Source organism: Eptatretus burgeri, chromosome 13 (genome assembly GCF_056783735.1).
Source record: "Eptatretus burgeri isolate ZD-2024b chromosome 13, Ebu_testis_v1, whole genome shotgun sequence".
NCBI lineage: Eukaryota > Metazoa > Chordata > Myxini > Myxiniformes > Myxinidae > Eptatretus > Eptatretus burgeri.
In genome coordinates this window covers 25,181,498-25,203,008 of record NC_140973.1, presented here as the reverse complement: position 1 = coordinate 25,203,008, position 21,511 = coordinate 25,181,498, and the positions used below count along the sequence as shown (strand labels likewise).

The 21,511-nt window shown below is 45.0% G+C and overlaps 1 long non-coding RNA gene across 2 annotated transcripts in view; it reads left to right on the top strand.

Annotated features, from left to right (window-relative positions):
• LOC147014094 (uncharacterized) overlaps positions 1-21,511 on the top strand; it is a 64,409-nt gene that overhangs the window by 17,723 nt on the left and 25,175 nt on the right. The window contains exon 1 of one of the 2 annotated variants that reach the window (XR_015050644.1): positions 21,253-21,348. The exons of the other annotated variant lie outside the window; for it this stretch is intronic. This is a non-coding gene — a long non-coding RNA (uncharacterized LOC147014094). Of the gene's footprint in view, positions 1-21,252; positions 21,349-21,511 lie in introns of those variants that run through there. 2 annotated transcript variants of the gene reach the window in all.

Genomic DNA, 21,511 nt, shown 5'->3' with positions numbered 1-21,511 from the left:
AACTTCAGCAGTTTTATTGTTTCCTTTGTACTTCAAAGTATCTGAATGAGTTCCTTATTTCTCAAGACATAATATATTTAGAGATTTAAAGTGCATATTGAGGTAATTTAGTCACAGGGTCATGAGAAAAACAGGAAATTGCAACCATCTTTGGCGCCATTTTGGATTGCGGAAACCGCTCAAGGAGGATTCATGAGGACTTTTAGTATGTTATTTCACACACATTCATGGACCTTTCCTGAAAAAATCAGCTTGTTACCAAAAATGTCCAGGTTAAACCCTAATGCTCTTGGACTACAGCCTGTGTCGTTGTTTGAAAGTTTTTGTTGTTGTTTTTTGGGGCAGGGGTTGCACGTATGGCCACGCCTGTATGTGGAACGAAGGAACGGCCTGTGTGGTTGTTTCTGGCTCGCGGTTTGAAAGTTTTTTTTTTGTTTTATTTTGCACGTACGTACGGGCACGTACTAGTGCTATAAATATTTTGAAACATCATCCTGGTACTCTCATGGCAATGTATTAGTATGTCCTTCTTATGGAAGATCATATGATCTTCCACAAGGTGTTTCGTTGAGGGGTTGTTCCAGCTGTACGTGATTGGGTCTTGTCCCTTGCACAACCTGCCGCTTCTACAAATAGACGTGTGGAGCAAGAAACCTCGATCACAGATCACTTCAAGACCAAGGAGTTTTGTGTTCAACAAAATATGCACCTGGCCTCAGGTGAACAGGAATGGGATCAGCATCATGTGCCCACAAAGAGGAGGGATGGATCGAGTTGGAACTCCAATGCAAACTTATTTTCACCTCATTCTCGTTCAGAGCCCATTGCTAATTCGAGCTGCTTAACGGGGGGAGAGGAAGAGGTTGGAGGGGAAATGAGCGGACGTAATAAATAGACATGGTCCCTCGGGCACTAAAAAGAGGTATTTTAATTGTGTTTATCGAACATGTTCGTTGTAAGTGCTGATTGTTAACTGTGTGAACATTGACAAAGGAAGTGCAGAAACAGAGGGGGAATGCGAACGTGCTTTGTTTTCAAACTTCTCCCTACAATGTAAACAAAACTGATTATTCACCTTCCCGGCAGATTACACGCACACAATGGGGCAGGAAAAGTTTAACATTTGTTTGTGGTTCGACTGGCCAAGCTCTGTGGATCTATAGCAGGCCTGCTTAATGGGCAGTTTGGGGGATGTGATGATAGAAAGTTATACAATTCGACTACGGCTGGCTATGATGCTGGAAGTAAGACAGAAGCTTATTGTTTTCTTTTATGTAATCATATATATGGACAGGAGGGCAATCAGATTGTGCTAATTTGGGTAGTCTGCATGTTATACACAAAGTGTGGTTGAAAATGGGATGAGGAGGGTGGTGGGGGAGCATGAGGAGAGATTGGAAAGGAGGTGGCAAACATACGCTCAGGAATTTGAGGGACAAAGAGAAAGAAATGTACAAGTAATGAGGTGTCTGATCAAATAATGGTTTTATTTTTATTACAACATGAAAAGCAGGGATTGTTACCGTGGCCTACTTGGGAAGGTAGGATTGTCAGCAACCTACATGGGAAGTATTGATTGTTTGCGGCCAACACAGGAAGGTAGGATTATCAGCAACCTACATGGGAAGTATTGATTGTTCGTGGCCTACACAGGAAGGTAGGATTGTCAGCAACCTACATGGGAAGTATTGATTGTTCGTGGCCTACACAGGAAGGTAGGATTGTCAGCAACCTACATGGGAAGTATTGATTGTTCACGGCCTACACAGGAAGGTAGGATTGTCAGCAACCTACATGGGAAGTATTGATTGTTTGCGGCCAACACAGGAAGGTAGGATTGTCAGCAACCTACATGGGAAGTATTGATTGTTCGTGGCCTACACAGGAAGGTAGAATTGTCAGCAACCTACATGGGAAGTATTGATTGTTCGTGGCCTACACAGGAAGGTAGGATTGTCAGCAACCTACATGGGAAGTATTGATTGTTCGTGGCCTACACAGGAAGGTAGAATTGTCAGCAACCTACATGGGAAGTATTGATTGTTCGTGGCCTACACAGGAAGGTAGGATTGTCAGCAACCTACATGGGAAGTATTGATTGTTCACGGCCAACACAGGAAGGTAGGATTATCAGCAACCTACATGGGAAGTATTGATTGTTTGCGGCCTACACAGGAAGGTAGGATTGTCAGCAACCTACATGGGAAGTATTGATTGTTCGTGGCCTACACAGGAAGGTAGGATTGTCAGCAACCTACATGGGAAGTATTGATTGTTTGCAGCCAACACAGGAAGGTAGGATTATCAGCAACCTACATGGGAAGTATTGATTGTTCGTGGCCGACACAGGAAGGTAGGATTGTCAGAAACTTTCATGGGAAGTATTGATTGTTCACGGCCTACACAGGAAGGTAGGATTGTCAGAAACTTTCATGGGAAGTATTGATTGTTCACGGCCTACACAGGAAGGTAGGATTGTCAGCAACCTACATGGGAAGTATTGATTGTTCGTGGCCTACACAGGAAGGTAGAATTGTCAGCAACCTACATGGGAAGTATTGATTGTTCATGGCCTACACAGGAAGGTAGGATTGTCAGCAACCTACATGGGAAGTATTGATTGTTCACGGCCTACACAGGAAGGTAGGATTGTCAGCAACCTACATGGGAAGTATTGATTGTTCGTGGCCTACACAGGAAGGTAGAATTGTCAGCAACCTACATGGGAAGTATTGATTGTTCACGGCCTACACAGGAAGGTAGGATTGTCAGCAACCTACATGGGAAGTATTGATTGTTCGTGGCCTACACAGGAAGGTAGGATTGTCAGCAACCTACATGGGAAGTATTGATTGTTCGTGGCCTACACAGGAAGGTAGGATTGTCAGCAACCTACATGGGAAGTATTGATTGTTCACGGCCTACACAGGAAGGTAGGATTGTCAGCAACCTACATGGGAAGTATTGATTGTTCGTGGCCTACACAGGAAGGTAGGATTGTCAGCAACCTACATGGGAAGTATTGATTGTTCACGGCCTACACAGGAAGGTAGGATTGTCAGCAACCTACATGGGAAGTATTGATTGTTCGTGGCCTACACAGGAAGGTAGGATTGTCAGCAACCTACATGGGAAGTATTGATTGTTCGTGGCCTACACAGGAAGGTAGGATTGTCAGCAACCTACATGGGAAGTATTGATTGTTCACGGCCTACACAGGAAGGTAGGATTGTCAGCAACCTACATGGGAAGTATTGATTGTTCGTGGCCTACACAGGAAGGTAGGATTGTCAGCAACCTACATGGGAAGTATTGATTGTTCGTGGCCTACACAGGAAGGTAGGATTGTCAGCAACCTACATGGGAAGTATTGATTGTTCGTGGCCTACACAGGAAGGTAGGATTGTCAGCAACCTACATGGGAAGTATTGATTGTTTGCGGCCAACACAGGAAGGTAGGATTATCAGCAACCTACATGGGAAGTATTGATTGTTCGTGGCCTACACAGGAAGGTAGGATTGTCAGCAACCTACATGGGAAGTATTGATTGTTTGCGGCCGACACAGGAAGGTAGGATTGTCAGCAACCTACATGGGAAGTATTGATTGTTCGTGGCCTACACAGGAAGGTAGGATTGTCAGCAACCTACATGGGAAGTATTGATTGTTCGTGGCCTACACAGGAAGGTAGGATTGTCAGCAACCTACATGGGAAGTATTGATTGTTCGTGGCCTACACAGGAAGGTAGGATTGTCAGAAACTTTCATGGGAAGTATTGATTGTTCACGGCCTACACAGGAAGGTAGGATTGTCAGCAACCTACATGGGAAGTATTGATTGTTCGTGGCCTACACAGGAAGGTAGGATTGTCAGCAACCTACATGGGAAGTATTGATTGTTCACGGCCTACACAGGAAGGTAGGATTGTCAGCAACCTACATGGGAAGTATTGATTGTTCACGGCCTACACAGGAAGGTAGGATTGTCAGCAACCTACATGGGAAGTATTGATTGTTCACGGCCTACACAGGAAGATTGGATTGTCAGCAACCTACATGGGAAGTATTGATTGTTCGTGGCCTACACAGGAAGGTAGGATTGTCAGCAACCTACATGGGAAGTATTGATTGTTCACGGCCTACACAGGAAGATTGGATTGTCAGCAACCTACATGGGAAGTATTGATTGTTCACGGCCTACACAGGAAGGTAGGATTGTCAGCAACCTACATGGGAAGTATTGATTGTTCGTGGCCTACACAGGAAGATTGGATTGTCAGCAACCTACATGGGAAGTATTGATTGTTCACGGCCTACACAGGAAGGTAGGATTGTCAGCAACCTTCATGGGAAGTATTGATTGTTCACGGCCTACACAGGAAGGTAGGATTGTCACAAACCTACATGGGAGGTATTGATTGTTCGCGGCCTACACAGGAAGGTAGGATTGTCACAAACCTACATGGGAAGCAGGGATTTTGTCTTTTTTTGAGCAACCTACATGGGAAGCATTGATTGTTTATAACTGACATGGGAAGCTAGGATTGTCAGCAATCTACACGAGAAGCATTGATTGTTTGAGGCCTACATGGAAAGTGAGGATTGTCGACAACCTACATGAGAAACATTCATTGTTTGCAACATACATGGGAAGAGTGCCACAGGTGGGAAAAAGAGGAACAAATGAGTGGTGGTGAACAGTGGTTCGGGATTTTGGCAGTTTCACTGGGAGAGACTTGCTGATGAACCATATGCATCCTGCAGATACCTTGAGTAGGGAGTGGGGGTGGGGGGGGGGACACAGCACGCAGAGGGTGCAAGATCAGAAAGGAGGCGGAATAAGATAAAGACCACTGACCTGTCAGCGATGGCAAAGTGATAGGTCCATAGACTCAGCTTCATCGCAAGACATTCCAATAATCTTGAAGGCCTTGGTTCCCACAGCGTCAAGCTGAGCAAGGTGTGAGGCAGGGGAGCCAGCCCAGAGGGGACAGTCGTACTCCATCAAGCTGCAGGTGAAGGCCTAATAGGTGGATAGGAGTTCAGGTGTGCCAAGGAAGGACTTTCATGATGGAGGATACCCAGTCCAGATCTGGCTTTGCAGGCCAACTTTAAAATGTGGTTTGCTGAAGAAAGATCATGGCTGCGAGAGTTAAGAGAGATAATGGCTGAAAGTGAGACTCAAGTGTATGAGAAACTGAACTTTTTTGAGAGGGTTGCTACCACTGCCATCAAAGGTGGATGGAGGTTATGTTTTCATCCCTGTCTGTGTGTCTGTCTGTCTGTTTGTTTGTTTGGGAACAGGACATCTCAAAGTTTGTCATCATTGAGAGTTAGGGCTAAAAACGACATGGAGCAAGATATCTCAAAAAGTTGAACGATTCGGATGAAACTTGGTGGGCAGGTTGGTTATATAACAAGGAAGAATCGATTCGATTTTGGTGAAGATCAGGATCCGGATCCAATAATTTTAAAGCGATTCTTCACCATTGAGTGATTGGGCGAAAACGATATATAACACCGTATCTCAAAAAGCTGTGGACGGATTCGGACGAAATTTGGTGGATGAGTTGATTCGGTGACAAGAACAAGCTGATTAAATTTTAGTTCATGTCCAAATCCAGATCCGCCCTATCAGTGGGATACAAAACGTAAACTAATCAGCCTGGCGGAGGTGTTTACTCAACTGAGTGGCTGTTCTCGTTGAGAAAGCAGATGGGAGTGTTTGCTGTGTAGTCCTTCGGGTGGGGAGAAGAGCGAGAGAGAGACAGACAGACAGACAGACAGACAGACAGACAGACAGACAGACAGACAGACAGACAGACAGACAGACAGACAGACAGAGAGAGAGAGAGAGAGAGAGAGAGAGAGAGACTGTGTGGGATTTCTCAAGGTTTGACAGACATATTCAAAGTGTTTGACCAGCTCATAATTTTGTCAATGTCTGTCAGAGGGATGAGGTATGTCACAGCAGAGGGTGGAGTCGTCAGCAAAAGATAAGAATTTTCTCGAGAGTCAGCGAGATCATTAATGAATATTAGGAATAGGATGGGGCCGAGAACACTGCCTTGGGGCACTGCAGTCCTGACAGGGAGAGGAGAAGAAAGGATTCTGTTGAGAGCCACACATTGGCTACGAGAGTGGGGTAAGTCAGTAATTCAAGAGTAAGTTGGCATTTGATTCCATAGGCAGACATTTTGGAGAGCAGGGCAGGATTCCAGACAGTGTCAAAAGCTCGAGATATGTCCAGAGAGACGGCCCTGATCTCATGTCTGATATTGAGGGCATCCACCATTTTTGGGAGAGTCGAAGCAGCATGTCCAAGGAAGAGTGACCAGGTCTGAATCCGAATTGTTCATCTGAGATGAGGTCGTCGGAGGAAAGGAATGGTTTTATGTCAACTGCGATGATAGATTCCATGACCTTGCTGATAATTAGAAGTTAGTTAATTGGTCTGTCGATAAGAGGATTCGTTTTTGCACCTTTTTTATGTCGTGCTGTGGTGTTGGCTGATTTCCAAACAGACGGAAGATGACCGAGGGCAAATTACAGGGTGAAAACGACAGAGAGAGGATGTGCAAGAGCAGTAGAGCAGGCTTTTAGGACAAGTGAGCTGATACCATCCGGTTCAGTTGCCGAATCAAAGTCGAGGGTTGCAGAAACGTCTCCACTTTCTCAAGCGCAAAAGCCACAGAGTCCCCACCTTCTCAGGTGCAAAAGCAAAGTCTGTACTTTCTCAGGTACAAAAGCCACAATAGCCCTCTAAGCTGTCTCACCATTGTTCACAATCCCGACCCAGCTGTAAACTGTCATCCCGGTGTTTTGCAGGCAGTGCAGTTCATCAATGTGTGTCCTTTCCCTCGGATGGACGTTAAACTGACGTCCCGTCTGCTCGCATTACTTGATGGAAGTTAACGATTCCATCGTGTCCTTCGTGAAGAGTAGTCAGGCTATCACCGGCACTATGAACAAATTACAAATTCCTGCCCAAATTAGTAGAGGGCATTGCATCAGTGCCACAGGTGTGCCGTGAGCCAATGATGCTACCCTTGTGCTGTATACGAATGAAAAAGAGGAATGTGTAGTAGCTATCATATATATATATATATATATATATATATATATATATATATATATATATATATATATATATATATATATAGTGACGTCCACGGGACTTGAACAGTCCCGCCAACGTAGAATGAGCCGAAACGATGGAGGCGGTTTATTCATTTATAACCCAAACATGGCGGTTCTAATCGCTCTACCGCAAACGGGACGAGGAAGGTGGCACGAGTCGCTTTTCACTGAGTTGATGATGTTTATTTGTTTTTATTATTAACCAGAAATAACAAGACTCGGCAAGAAGAGGGATCCGGGGCGATTCGACGGGATGGTGTGGGATTGGGCGTGGGGAAAACACAGACAATTCCAATGAATATACAGATCTCAAACCCTCCAAGGCGCCAAGTACACACACACACACACACACACACACACACACACACACACACACACACACACACACACACACACACACACACACACACACACACAACGCAGCTATTTCTAGTGGTCAGGCTGGACCGTGGTGTGGACGCAACTGTCCCTGGATCAGCGTTGGACGAGCTGGCCTTGCTCTCGTCAGGGGGGGGGGGGGCAGGAGAAACCGTGGTGCTGTTGACCTCCTGGTCCTGGCCCAAGTCCGCTCACATCCGCCAGGGAACCAGTTCTGGCACCAAATTGCGAGCAGGAGAGGGAGGCAGGTCCGCCCGCCGTTCGACCCCGTACTCCGAGTCAGCAGAACCCCAGAGCCAACCAAGGTGAGGAACGAGGCTCAGCAAGGCTCCAAGACACGACGAAGAACACGATCGAATCAGCACAACAACAAGTACGCTTCCCGCGCAACAGCCTCCACACCAAAAAAAAACACACGATCTTTTTGTCCCGATCTTCTTCCTCTTCTTTTTCGACCCCGAACAGAACCTTTTTATCCTCCCGTCCTCGTCACTTCCAATCGAGCCGTTTATTGGCCCACCGCCGTCGCCTTCCGCCAATCGTGATCACGGGGCGGAGCCATCCGCTGTACTGTCCTGTGACGTCACGGCCAGCCTCCAGGGACTACTAAAAGGGGTTTACGCAGACACACTTACCCTATCCCGTGTCCCTATCTAATTACGTGACAATTATCATTTCCCCCTTGAAGAAATGAACATTTACTAGACAACTTATCACCACTGAATTGCTACTTATTACATCGAGATCCTGGTAAACTCGAACAGCATGGCATACCTAATTAAACATCCTAATTACCCTTTGAATGCAAACCCCCCCCTCAAACGTAACACTGCCCCCTCCTCTGGTACCGCAGCTCCTGCAAGGTATATCACAGGCGCTACCGTACCAGCCTTAACACTTACTGACTCACACCTAATTAACCTAACGAAATAAAGTAGGAGGGGCAATGGGCAGCGAGTCGCAGCTAACTTACCTATCCTGCTTAATGTACTACCCCCTTATGGCCTTATCCTCGCCTAAACAATCATTCGTTTTTTTTTTTGTTTTTTTTTTTATCACATGATAGCACTGAGCGAAGTTGCACTCCATCTTCTGGATCATCGCTCTTGCCCAACACTCTTCCAGTGATCTGGGGAGGGGAAACAAAAGATTCCACAAAAACACAACACTTATACTTTACATTCCTACTCTAAGCCTTAACGACACTATTCACAGGATATTTACACTTGACCGCCTCCCCCAGTGGATGCTAATAGACCCAGCGTTACCTGGGGAGCCAATTTTCAAATTTGCTTGCCCCAAAATTATGCGGACATCATGCCCTTGCTGCACCTGTCAAGTTGTGCAGGATCGAGTGGGACTCATACATCTTCACAACACTCACACCATGGTCATCATCACATTTCTAGGTCATGGTCCTCATTTTAATCATGCAGGCTGAATCCCGTCGTGGCCGTGGGGTGGGTTACCACAAGATGATGGGGGCATCTCAGGTGCAACCATGCCCACAGGTAAGCTTTAGTCCAACCCGGACGTTTCTCCGCTCCGCTCCCTTTGATTCCCTCCCCCCTGGTAGCCATCAGCTCTAATCCCGTACAACACTCTGGAAGGGGTCTCACTGGCTCCTCTGGCCTTCCTGGGTCGCCAAGGTCCTACCCGCCTTGGTCGCCCAACCAGACCCTCTCCCAGTTGCCTCCAGACACTGTCACCATTAGCCACCAGGTGGTGAATCTCCTTGAAGGGGGTCGCAATTCACGCTCACCGTGAGCTTCAGCAATCCCTGTGGACAAGCACATCATCCCCACCCACAAAACCCACATGACTCCCCCACCCCATCGGCCTTACATGTAACACCTGCATTTCTAACACTTCGCCGACCATGACCTTCCCTTTTACCACACCATGTCCAATAAAAAATCAATGTGTGCACCATACATTTCACTTCTTAACTTAAAACAACTCACACAGCACTTCTCACCCGATCCACGCACCAGCCATTGGACAGCCACTTGTGCCCGCTTTGTTACCAATTACCCACTGTCCCGATTGTCACTCTAAAACCCAGCAGAACTTACAAACCCATGCTAATTTTCCCACAATTCACTATTTTTCACCAAAGGAGGCACTTCGCCACAATGTCAGCAGCCGAGCATGGCCCTATATGCTCAGCCCGATCTAGTCTCCCCGACCCCCGACAGTGATCTCCGGACCCGACCTATGAAAGGGGCATCTCGGATAGACCTGGCGGTTCAGCAGGAGGATTCACCCTCTCCGAGTCTAAAAGTCTATTGGAGGGTCCCTCCATCGCCGGTACCGGCAATATCGTTGCATGTGTCCTCTTCGCCCGCACCAGAAACAACTCCCCATAAAAGGCCCCCGTGAGTATTGGTGAAATGTCTCTTCTGGTTCCGGACCCCCTCGGCCATAATCGAATTGCTCTATTGGCTGGGCTGGACCCCGCCGCTTTGGCGCACTAACTACCGGATTACCCTTTATCAAACTCGACAGTTTCTGGCAAATTTCCTGAAACATTTGGGTAATGCCAATTTCTCCCAGCCCCTCTCCTTGATCCTGGATCTCCGCCTGTCGGACCGTCACCGATGGCCTCTCGGGCACCCGACCCGGCCGCCTCCACGAGGTCAGCCTGGCCGCGCACTCAGCCGCTCGGTGAACGGTGGGTGGATCCTGTAGCTCCACTAGCGCTCGGACCTCAGGGTCCGGAAGAGCAGCTAAAAATTTCTCTAGTGCCAGTCTGTCCCACGCCTCCACTGTAAGGTCCCGATACGCGATCCTGACTGATTGGTAAATGTCCTGTGCCAGCTCCTGCACTGTCTCACCCGGCTTTAATCTGCGGTGCTGGAGCTGGGCCCGCACCAGATCACAGTTTGCCGCGAACCCAAACCGACGGCTCAACGCCTCGCAAATGTGGGAGCTGGTCAACATCCCCTCCGCAATCATGTTTAACACATCTGCGGCTGGTCCCCGCAACGTTGTCACCAAATTCCCTGTACGTTCCCGCTCATTCCACCCATTTAGTCGGGAAATACACTCAAATTGCGTCAGAAAAGCTTCAACGCTCCCTGACCCGTCGAAGTTTACCAGGGGATCACTTTTACGGTGGCCCGCTTCTCAGTTTCTCCCTTGTCCGAATCCAGCCCAGGGATCAAACACCCTTGTGGCTGCGTAACCAATTTCGGAGCCCACTGTGGCCAAAGATGTTTTGTGGTGAGGGTCTCATGGGTCAATTTTGCCTCTTGTTCCAAACGTTGAATGGACCGATTCACCTCTTCCCGCAGGATCTTCTGGGCCCGCACAACCTCCTCCAAGGCTCCGTCGCGAGTTTGTAGCTGCTCCTCAACCAACCCGGACACTCTACTTACAAAAGACGGCTCTACCAGGCCTTTATCCAAGACTTAATCTTGGCTCATAATTTTATCTTGTTCGTCCAAACGAGCCTCCAATCCTTTTACCTCCTCCGCCAAATTCATCCCTTGCTTCCTCAGCTCTCCCCACTCTTCAACTTGCAGCTGCATACGAGCATCCACACAGGCACGATGACGTTCCAGGCTTTCATCCAGTTTATCAACCCGAATGTTCGTTGCATCAATTTTATCGACCAATTTTTTTCGTATATTTTCCCCCTCCAATGTAATTTCTACCTTTGTTTCCTCCAATCTATCCTCGAATTTACTTTGTATTTCTCCCAATTTAACATCCACACACTCCTGCATCTCAGTTTTCATTTTCTCCATCTTTTCCCCCAATTCATCCCTCATTAAATCAATCCGTGCACCCAACTGTTCCCCCATTACCCCCAATCGATCCGCCATCTCTGCCCCCTGTGCCGTCATTTTTGCCCTCTGTGTCACGAATTGATTTTCCATTTGTGCCGTCATTTCTGCCATTTTTGCCCCCTGTGCCGTCATTTTTGCCCCCTGTGCTGTAATTGCACTCATTAAACGTTCCAACATTGTCCAGATCGTCATCGTGCCGGTTTCCGGCGCTGCCGGCTCCGTTACGGGCGATGAAGCATGGTCCACGCTCGGAATGGGGGAGGTTCCAACCCTACCCCCGTCTCTCCCCTCTTCCCCCCGACTCGCTGCCAGACACGTGGCCTTCCTCCTCAAACATCTGCACATCCACCAAGGTGCAGAAATCCCGTTTGCCGCCAATTAATTTAAATTTGAAAAATCCCGCCAAAATTTTCCCGCGCTCGCGCGCTTTTCTGCAGTAATTTTATATTCCGATTCGTGGAGAGATTTTAATCTTGGTATATTCTCCCGATACCAAATATAATTTAGAGGGGTTCGAACATCCAACACCCTGACACCAATGTGATGTCCACGGGACTTGAACAGTCCTGCCAACGTAGAATGAGCCGAAACGATGGAGGCGGTTTATTTATTTATAACCCAAACATGGCGGTTCTAATCGCTCTACCGCAAACGGGACGAGGAAGGTGGCACGAGTCACTTTTCACTGAGTTTATGATGTTTATTTGTTTTTACTATTAACCAGAAATAACAAGACTCGGCAAGAAAAGGGATCCGGGGTGATTCGACGGGATGGTGTGGGATCGGGCGTGGGGAAAACACAGACAATTCCAATGAATATACAGATCTCAAACCCTCTAAGGCGCCAAGCACACACACACACACACACACACACACACACACACACACACACACACATACACATACACATACATACACATACACATACACACACACACACACACACACACACACACACACACACACACACACACACACACACACACACACACAACGTAGCTATTTCTGGTGGTCAGGCTGGACCGTGGTGTGGACGCAACTGTCCCTGGATCAGCGTCGGGCGAGCTGGCCTTGCTCTCATCAGGGGGGGGGGGGCAGGAGAAACCGTGGTGCTGTCGACCTCCTGGTCCTGGCCCAAGTCCACTCACAGCCGCCAGGGAACCAGTTCTGGCGCCAAATTGCGAGCAGGAGAGGGAGGCAGGTCCGCCCGCCGTTCGACCCCGTACTCAGAGTCAGCAGAACCCCAGAGCCAACCAAGGTGAGGCACGAGGCTCAGCAAGGCTCCAAGACACGATGAAGAACACGATCGAATCAGCACAACAACAAGTACGCTTCCCGCGCAACAGCCTCCAAACAGCCTCCAACAACAAAAAAAAAACACGATCTTTTTGTCCCGATCTTCTTCCTCTTCCTCTTCTTTTTCGACCCCGAACAGAACCTTTTTATCCTCCCGTCCTCGTCACTTCCAATCGAGCCGTTTATTGGCCCACCGCCGTCGCCTTCCGCCAATCGTGATCACGGGGCGGAGCCATCCGCAGCACTGTCCTGTGACGTCACGGCCAGCCTCCAGGGACTACTAAAAGGGGTTTACACAGACACACTTACCCTATCCCGTGTCCCTATCTAATTACGTGACAATTATCATTTCCCCCTTGAAGAAATGAACATTTACTAGACAACTTATCACCACTGAATTGCTACTTATTACATCGAGATCCTGGTAAACTCGAACAGCATGGCATACCTGATTAAACATCCTAATTACCCTTTGAATGCATACCCCCCCCTCAAACGTAACAATATATACACATGTGTATGTATATCATCTCTAAACTGTAACATGGACATGAACCCTTGCCACTCGAGCAATCCCTGCAAAAGCCCTGACCAACAGGGGGCACCTTCCACACGTCAATTTGATTTTATATTTATTTATTTAATATATTTGTTCATGTAATACGTCTTTATGCGAAACATGTTGTTGGCTTAATGGTAAATGTGTCTGGCTTATGATCTTAGGGTCTTGAGCCGCCGTTGTGTTGTTACATAACACGAGGTGTGTTGACTCAGCCGTTCATCCTTCGTCGGTCGACGAAATGAGTACCAGCTTACTGGGAAAAGGGGCACTGCATCAGTGGCACACCTGTGCTCCCAGCAATGATGCAACCAGCAGCCTAAATGTGTGTGTAATACATATTTATTAAATTTATTTAACATATATCAATTTAATTAATATTATCTACCCATCTATATCTATGTATCTGAGTTTTGAGCTTGTGGAAGTGCCGTCACGAAGATCACACACACACACACACACACACACACACACACACACACACACACACACACACACACACACACACACACACACACACACACACACACACACACACACACACACACACACACACACACACACACACACACACTAATACGTAGACACACACGACACACGACTTGGTGTGTTGTGGGTAATACTTTTGCTAATATGGGTTCCTCCTCATAATGTATGAGAAAATGGGAAGTGTGACTCTCCAACTGTCAAATGGCCAGCACCATAGATTACATCTCTGACCGTAATCTGAGGGCATCATGTGACTGCAACATGCAGATGTTGAGAGCTAACAATTATTGTGAACTTCACATACCTTGTGTATATCCAGGAAAATTACAATGTGTTCGTCAAGATGTCACAACACGTGACAAAAACGAATAAACTGGAAGGGCACTCAGATGAGTGCATACCTCCACCACACAATGCCTGATCCAGTAGAACATGTCATGGTCAATAATTTTTTGAGATATCATGTTCTATTTTATTTATGGTTCTTTTCTTGTGCATGGCAACTTTGGCTACTGGGTAGCTATCATTTCTTTGAGCACAGCTGTGCCACTGATGCTGTACCCCTCTACCAGTACACTGGTACTCATTTTACCAACCTCAGAAGAATGACAGGCTAAGTTGACCCCACTTGGTGTTAATTCAGCAGCTAACAGGGCTCAAACTTAGAGCCCTAGGATCCCAAGCCAATCACACTACTTGGATCCCAAGCCAGCCACCCGGACCACGAAGCCAACACCAAGCTTTTCTCAACGGTAAATAATTACTTTATACAAGGAAATCAGATCCAGGTGGAGGCCATTGAGTCGGTCATGCCTGTGCCACATCAACACCAAACCAATTTATCAACACAAGATCCAAGGAAGAAAGTGCAAAATAATTTATTTATTTTTAATTTTTTTTAGTGTTTTTGCGCTTTTAATTTTTTTTTCCTCCTCAGGGGAGGGGGCAAGGGGTTGGTTAAAAACACACATCAACCATACAATACCCCTTGACAAGACCCCCACAAACAGCACTCCGTACACATGAACAAAATCACCCATCAATGCTCAAGCGACCTCAAAGTCCTGCCAACATCCCCATACCCCTCTATCTCCATAACTTCCATGTACCTATCTAATTCTAATTTAAACTTATTTACTGTTTCTGCTGCCACTACATTTCCAGGGAGACCATTCCATGCATTGACGACTCTCTGAGTGAAAGTCCTCTGCTTTCCCACCATTGTAACTCTCCTCTTCTTTACTCTCAGGCCATGGCCCCTGGTCCTATCACTGTCTACTCTGTTGAATAATTCATCTTCACTTATTTTATCGATACCTTTCATTATGTTAAACATCTCCATCATATCTCCTCATAGCCGCCTCTTTTTTAGTGTTTCAAGCCCACGTCCTTCAGCCGCTCCTCATAGCTGAGTCTAGCGAGGCCTGGAATCAGTCTCCCAGCCCTGCGCTGAATCCTCTCTATGGAATACATGTCCTTCCTGAAGTGTGGTGACCAAAACTGCACACAGTATTCTCAATGTGGCCCTCACTAAATTCCTGTACAATGTTGACACCACCTCTTGATTTATAAATGATCCCCCTCCAAATACAACCCTAAACCCGATTTGCTTTACCTATCGCTGCCTGGCACTGTGCTGCCTGCTTACCTCCCATATGTATTCCCACCCCCAGATCCTTCTCCTGTGTGACACGCTCCAAAATTACCCCTAAGATCATGTAATCTCTATTTTCATTGTTCTTTCCCATCCCCAACACCTTACACTTGTTCAGATTAAATTACATCCGCCAATCTTTTTCCCAATCTATACAAGTATCAATGTTATCCTGAATCTGATCACAACTCCTTCTGCTATCCACCTTACCTCCAAGCTTTGTGTCATCTGCAAATTTGGAAAGCCTACTCTTTACCCCATTATCCAAATCATTGATGTGAATCATGAATAGTCATGGTCTGAGTACTGATCCCTGAGGTACCCCACCACTTACATCCTCCCAGCAAGACATACTCCCACTCACAGCCACTCTTTGCTTCCTATCACTCAGCCAGTTTGCAATGCAATTACCCACCTGGCCAGCCACTCCACAAGCCCTCACCTTGGCTGACAACCTCCGATGTGGTACCTTATCAAATTCCTTCTTAAAGTCTAGATATACTATGTCCACTGCTTTTCCCTCATCCACCCAATCAGACACTCCTTCATAGAACTCTGAAAGATTTGTGATTTTTTGTGAAACAGGAACTACCTTTGGTAAACTCATGCTGACTCCCTTTAATTAGTTTGTATTTATTTAAATGGTTCCTCATCTGGTCCCTCATTAAAGTCTCCAACACCTTCCGCACAAATGAAGTCAAACTAACAGGTGTATAGTTTCCCAGTTATTCTCTGGATCCTTTCTTAAATAATGGTGTTACATTTGCTAGTCTCCAATCCTTCGTTTATGATAATTATCTAATTTTAAAATTCTTTAAAAGTTAAATAATTCTCATAAACGGATCTGGATTTGGATCTTCACCAAAATTGAATCAATTCTTCCTTGCAACACACCAAACCTGTGCACCAAGTTTCGTCCGGATCAGTCCACAACGTTTTGAGATATCCTGCACACAAACAAACAAATAAACCAATGTCACCCGCAGGGTGACCCGTATCTTGCCAAAAGGTGACCACGTGTGACTTCTTTAAGGTCACACTGAGGTGAACAGAGCTGCTATCCACCAGGAGCGACTCCTTGAGGAATATCTGCCTACGAGGGATTCCGATGAGAATCGTTCTACAGAGTAACCATGAAAAATATGCGTTTGCCTCATAACGTCACCAAATGACATCATAATGTCTCAAGCTTGACATATCTAGAAAGTACTCATCGAGGTGTTCAATTTGAGGTACTACATGATATGGTTCCTAAAACTTGAAAATTTGACCTTGGGGTCAAATATGTTTGACGTTAGGCGCTAACCATGAAGGTCAAGGCCAATCGCCACCAAAAATTAATCAGCTGAGCGCCAGACCATGAACTATATTCCCATGAAGTTTGAAGACGATCCGATCAAAATTACTCAAAAAATAAGGGTTTCGTCGACTCCCCTGATTTGCGACAAAGTGACCTTGACCTTTGACCTTGACCTTCAAATTTTTTTGCGCTGAAAGGGACCTCTATAGGCCTCTGATATGCGAAGTTACAAAAATTTCCAATGATAACTGTGCTCTGCAGAATTTTTTATACGTGATTACAGACAAAAAAAAGAAAAAAAACATACAAGCTGACTAACATATCTTGCAAAAATTTCGTTTTGGCAAGATAATGAAATTCCTCGTTGAGCAAGGAATTGCCGGAATAACTTTGTAATATCTCCATGATCTCTGAAAAAAACAAAAACCTGGAAATCAATTTGGTTCTTATAAGTCGATAGTGCTACTGTTTAATGAGTTATAGCACTTAGTTTGGTCATGATCATAACTTGGAAGTCAATCGGACTTGAAATGGCGTTTTTATCTAAATTTGAAAGTTTTGACCCGACCCCCCCTGACATTCGACCCCTGACCGCGAAGAAGGGTTTTTGGTGTGACACCCCAATGAGACATATGGTTGGATACAGAATTGGAAGATGCATATTTTGGATTTGGTTTGAAGTCGATACAACCATTTTACCGGACGTTATTGCGAAAATAATAATTTCGGTTTGTAGGTGACCTTGACCTGTGACCGAGATTCACAAAAAACGACAAGTGTCTAAGTTGGACCATGTCCGACGTCTGTACCCAGTTTGGTCATAATCGCTGAAACGGTGTGGCTGCTGCAGGGTAAACAAACAAACAGACAGACAGACAGACACAGAGAATGACACACACAACCGACCAACATAATTGCTGAAATCTGAAGGATTCCGGCAATTAATAAACAAACAGAGAAACAGTCAGACAGACAGACAGACAGACAGGTGAAAGGTGGGCGGAGGTAATAATTGGATTAAATAATCATTTACATTTCATCTCGCTAAAGCAACGCTCTAAACTGGGAGTCATCCTGTTTCATTGTTGAAATGAGGTATCCACTGATCCATTGCGATTATTTTTCATGTTAACGTTTGGTTTATAGAAACTGTCGATAAATTATGTACTTAACCACAGATTTCAACGTTTCATGGAAGGTTAAATATTTCCTTGTCGTAGGTTGTTGAGTCCACGTGAATGGACAAAGGAGACATATTAGAGGAGACATATTAGAGGAGACATATTAGAAGAGACATATTAGAGGAGACATGTTAGAGGAGACATGTTAGAGGAGACATATTGGAGGAGACATATTAGAGGAGACATATTAGAGGAGACATATTCGAGGAGACATATTACAGGAGACATGTTAGAGGAGACATATTACAGGAGACATATTAGAGGAGACATATTACAGGAGACATGTTAGAGGAGATATATTACAGGAGACATATTACAGGAGACATATTAGAGGAGACATGTTACAGGAAACATATTTGAGGAGACATGTTAGAGGAGACATATTTGAGGAGACATATTAGAGGAGACATATTAGAGGAGACATCTTATAGGAGACATATTACTGGAGACATATTACAGGAGACATATTACAGGAGACATATTACAGGAGACATATTAGAGGAGACATATTACAGGAGACATATTAGAGAAGACATGTTAGAGGAGACATATTAGAGGAGACATGTTAGAGGAGACATATTATAGGAGACATGTTAGAGGAGACATATTACAGGAGACATGTTAGAGGAGACATATTACAGGAGACATGTTAGAGGAGACATATTTGAGGAGACATGTTAGAGGAGACATATTACAGGAGACATATTAGAGGAGACATGTTAGAGGAGACATGTTCGAGGGGACATATTAGAGGAGACATATTACAGGAGACATATTACAGGAGACATGTTAGAGGAGACATATTACAGGAGACATATTAGAGGAGACATGTTAGAGGAGACATATTACAGGAGACATGTTAGAGGAGACATATTACAGGAGACATATTACAGGAGACATGTTAGAGGAGACATATTTGAGGAGACATGTTAGAGGAGACATATTAGAGGAGACATGTTAGAGGAGACATGTTCGAGGAGACATGTTAGAGGAGACATGTTCGAGGGGACATATTAGAGGAGACATATTACAGGAGACATGTTAGAGGAGACATGTTAGAGGAGACATGTTACAGGAGACATATTACAGGAGACATATTACAGGAGACATATTAGAGGAGACATATTACAGCAGACATATTAGAGGAGACATATTAGAGGAGACATCTTATAGGAGACATTTTAGAGGAGACATGTTAGAGGTGACATGTTACAGGAGACATATTACAGGAGACATATTAGAGGAGACATGTTACAGGAGACATGTTACAGGAGACATGTTACAGGAGACATGTTACAGGAGACATATTAGAGGAGACATGTTAGAGGAGACATATTACAGGAGACATATTAGAGGAGACATGTTAGAGGAGACATATTGCAGGAGACATATTAGAGGAGACATGTTACAGGAAACATATTTGAGGAGACATATTAGAGGAGACATGTTAGAGGAGACATATTTGAGGAGACATATTAGAGGAGACATCTTATAGGAGACATATTACAGGAGACATATTAGAGGAGACATATTACAGGAGACATATTACAGGAGACATATTAGAGGAGACATATTACAGGAGACATATTAGAGAAGACATGTGAGAGGAGACATATTAGAGGAGACATGTTAGAGGAGACATATTACAGGAGACATATTATAGGAGACATGTTAGAGGAGAGATATTACAGGAGACATGTTAGAGGAGACATATTACAGGAGACATGTTAGAGGAGACATATTTGAGGAGACATGTTAGAGGAGACATATTACAGGAGACATATTAGAGGAGACATGTTAGAGGAGACATGTTCGAGGGGACATATTAGAGGAGACATATTACAGGAGACATATTACAGGAGACATGTTAGAGGAGACATATTACAGGAGACATGTTAGAGGAGACATATTACAGGAGACATATTACAGGAGACATGTTAGAGGAGACATGTTTGAGGAGACATGTTAGAGGAGACATATTAGAGGAGACATGTTAGAGGAGACATGTTTGAGGAGACATGTTAGAGGAGACATGTTCGAGGGGACATATTAGAGGAGACATATTACAGGAGACATGTTAGAGGAGACATGTTAGAGGAGACATGTTACAGGAGACATGTTACAGGAGACATATTACAGGAGACATATTAGAGGAGACATATTAGAGGAGACATTACAGCAGACATATTAGAGGAGACATGTTAGAGGAGACATATTACAGGAGATGTTAGAGGAGACATGTTAGAGGAGACATGTTACAGGAGACATGTTACAGGAGACATATTACAGGAGACATATTAGAGGAGACATATTACAGCAGACATATTAGAGGGGACATATTAGAGGAGACATCTTATAGGAGACATTTTAGAGGAGACATGTTAGAGGTGACATGTTACAGGAGACATATTACAGGAGACATATTAGAGGAGACATGTTACAGGAGACATGTTACAGGAGACATGTTACAGGAGACATGTTACAGGAGACATTAGAGGAGACATGTTAGAGGAGACATGTTAGAGGAGACATGTTCGAGGGGACATATTAGAGGAGACATATTACTGGAGACATGTTAGAGGAGACATGTTAGAGGAGACATGTTACAGGAGACATGTTACAGGAGACATGTTACAGGAGACATATTAGAGGAGACATGTTAGAGGAGACATGTTAGAGGAGACATGTTCGAGGGGACATATTAGAGGAGACATATTACAGGAGACATGTTAGAGGAGACATGTTAGAGGAGACATGTTACAGGAGACATATTACAGGAGACATATTACAGGAGACATATTACAGGAGACATGTTACAGGAGACATGTTACAGGAGACATATTAGAGGAGACATATTAGAGGAGACATGTTAGAGGAGACAGGATTCTGTCCAAGTCAAAAAAAAATCCTCAGAATCAGAAAAAAACAAAATGATTATTTTTTAAAATGTGAATATATTGATTTTTAAATAACAAACAAAAGAACTGAATGTGGTTTGACATTTTAATAATTTTTTAATGTGTTACAGTTAAAAAAAATCAAACCCATAAGGTACCGCCCATAAAAACTCCAGATATACTGTCATGACGTAATCAAGGGAAAGATTATACTGTATATTATCAGCACGTAATGGATAATGGACAATGGACCGCACAACTCGCTCCAGGCTCTTCATCTATCTATAATTCCAGCAGTGTGTGTGTCTGTGTGTGTGTGTGTGTGTGTGTGTGTGTGTGTGTGTGTGTGTGTGTGTGTGTGTGTGTGTGTGTGTGTGTGTGTGTGTGTGTGTGTGTATGTGTGTGTCTGTGACCGCTGTTTCTCGACAAACACTGGTCCGATCTCATTGAAACTTGCCAGGTATATTGCTGGGGACCTGAGAATGTGCCTTTTCAAGGTTTGATATTAATCGGATAAGTCCTTCCCAAGTTATGGCCATTTATTTACCAACCAATCACAGGACACGTTGCTGCGCGGGCCGGTGCGCGGCGGCCGACGATGACGTCACGGGCCGTGCCGGTTACATGGCAGCGAATGCCATGGCAAGCAAAGACAGGGAGGTAAACTTGATGTTAATTTGGATTTTAATTAACTCTGTGTGTGGAAGTGTGGTTGTCGCGAGAATGCGAGAGCGAAGGAACGGCCTGTGTGGTTGTGGTTTCTGGCTCGTGGTTTGAAAGGTTTTTTTTATTATTTTTTTTGCACGTACGGCCATACACGTAC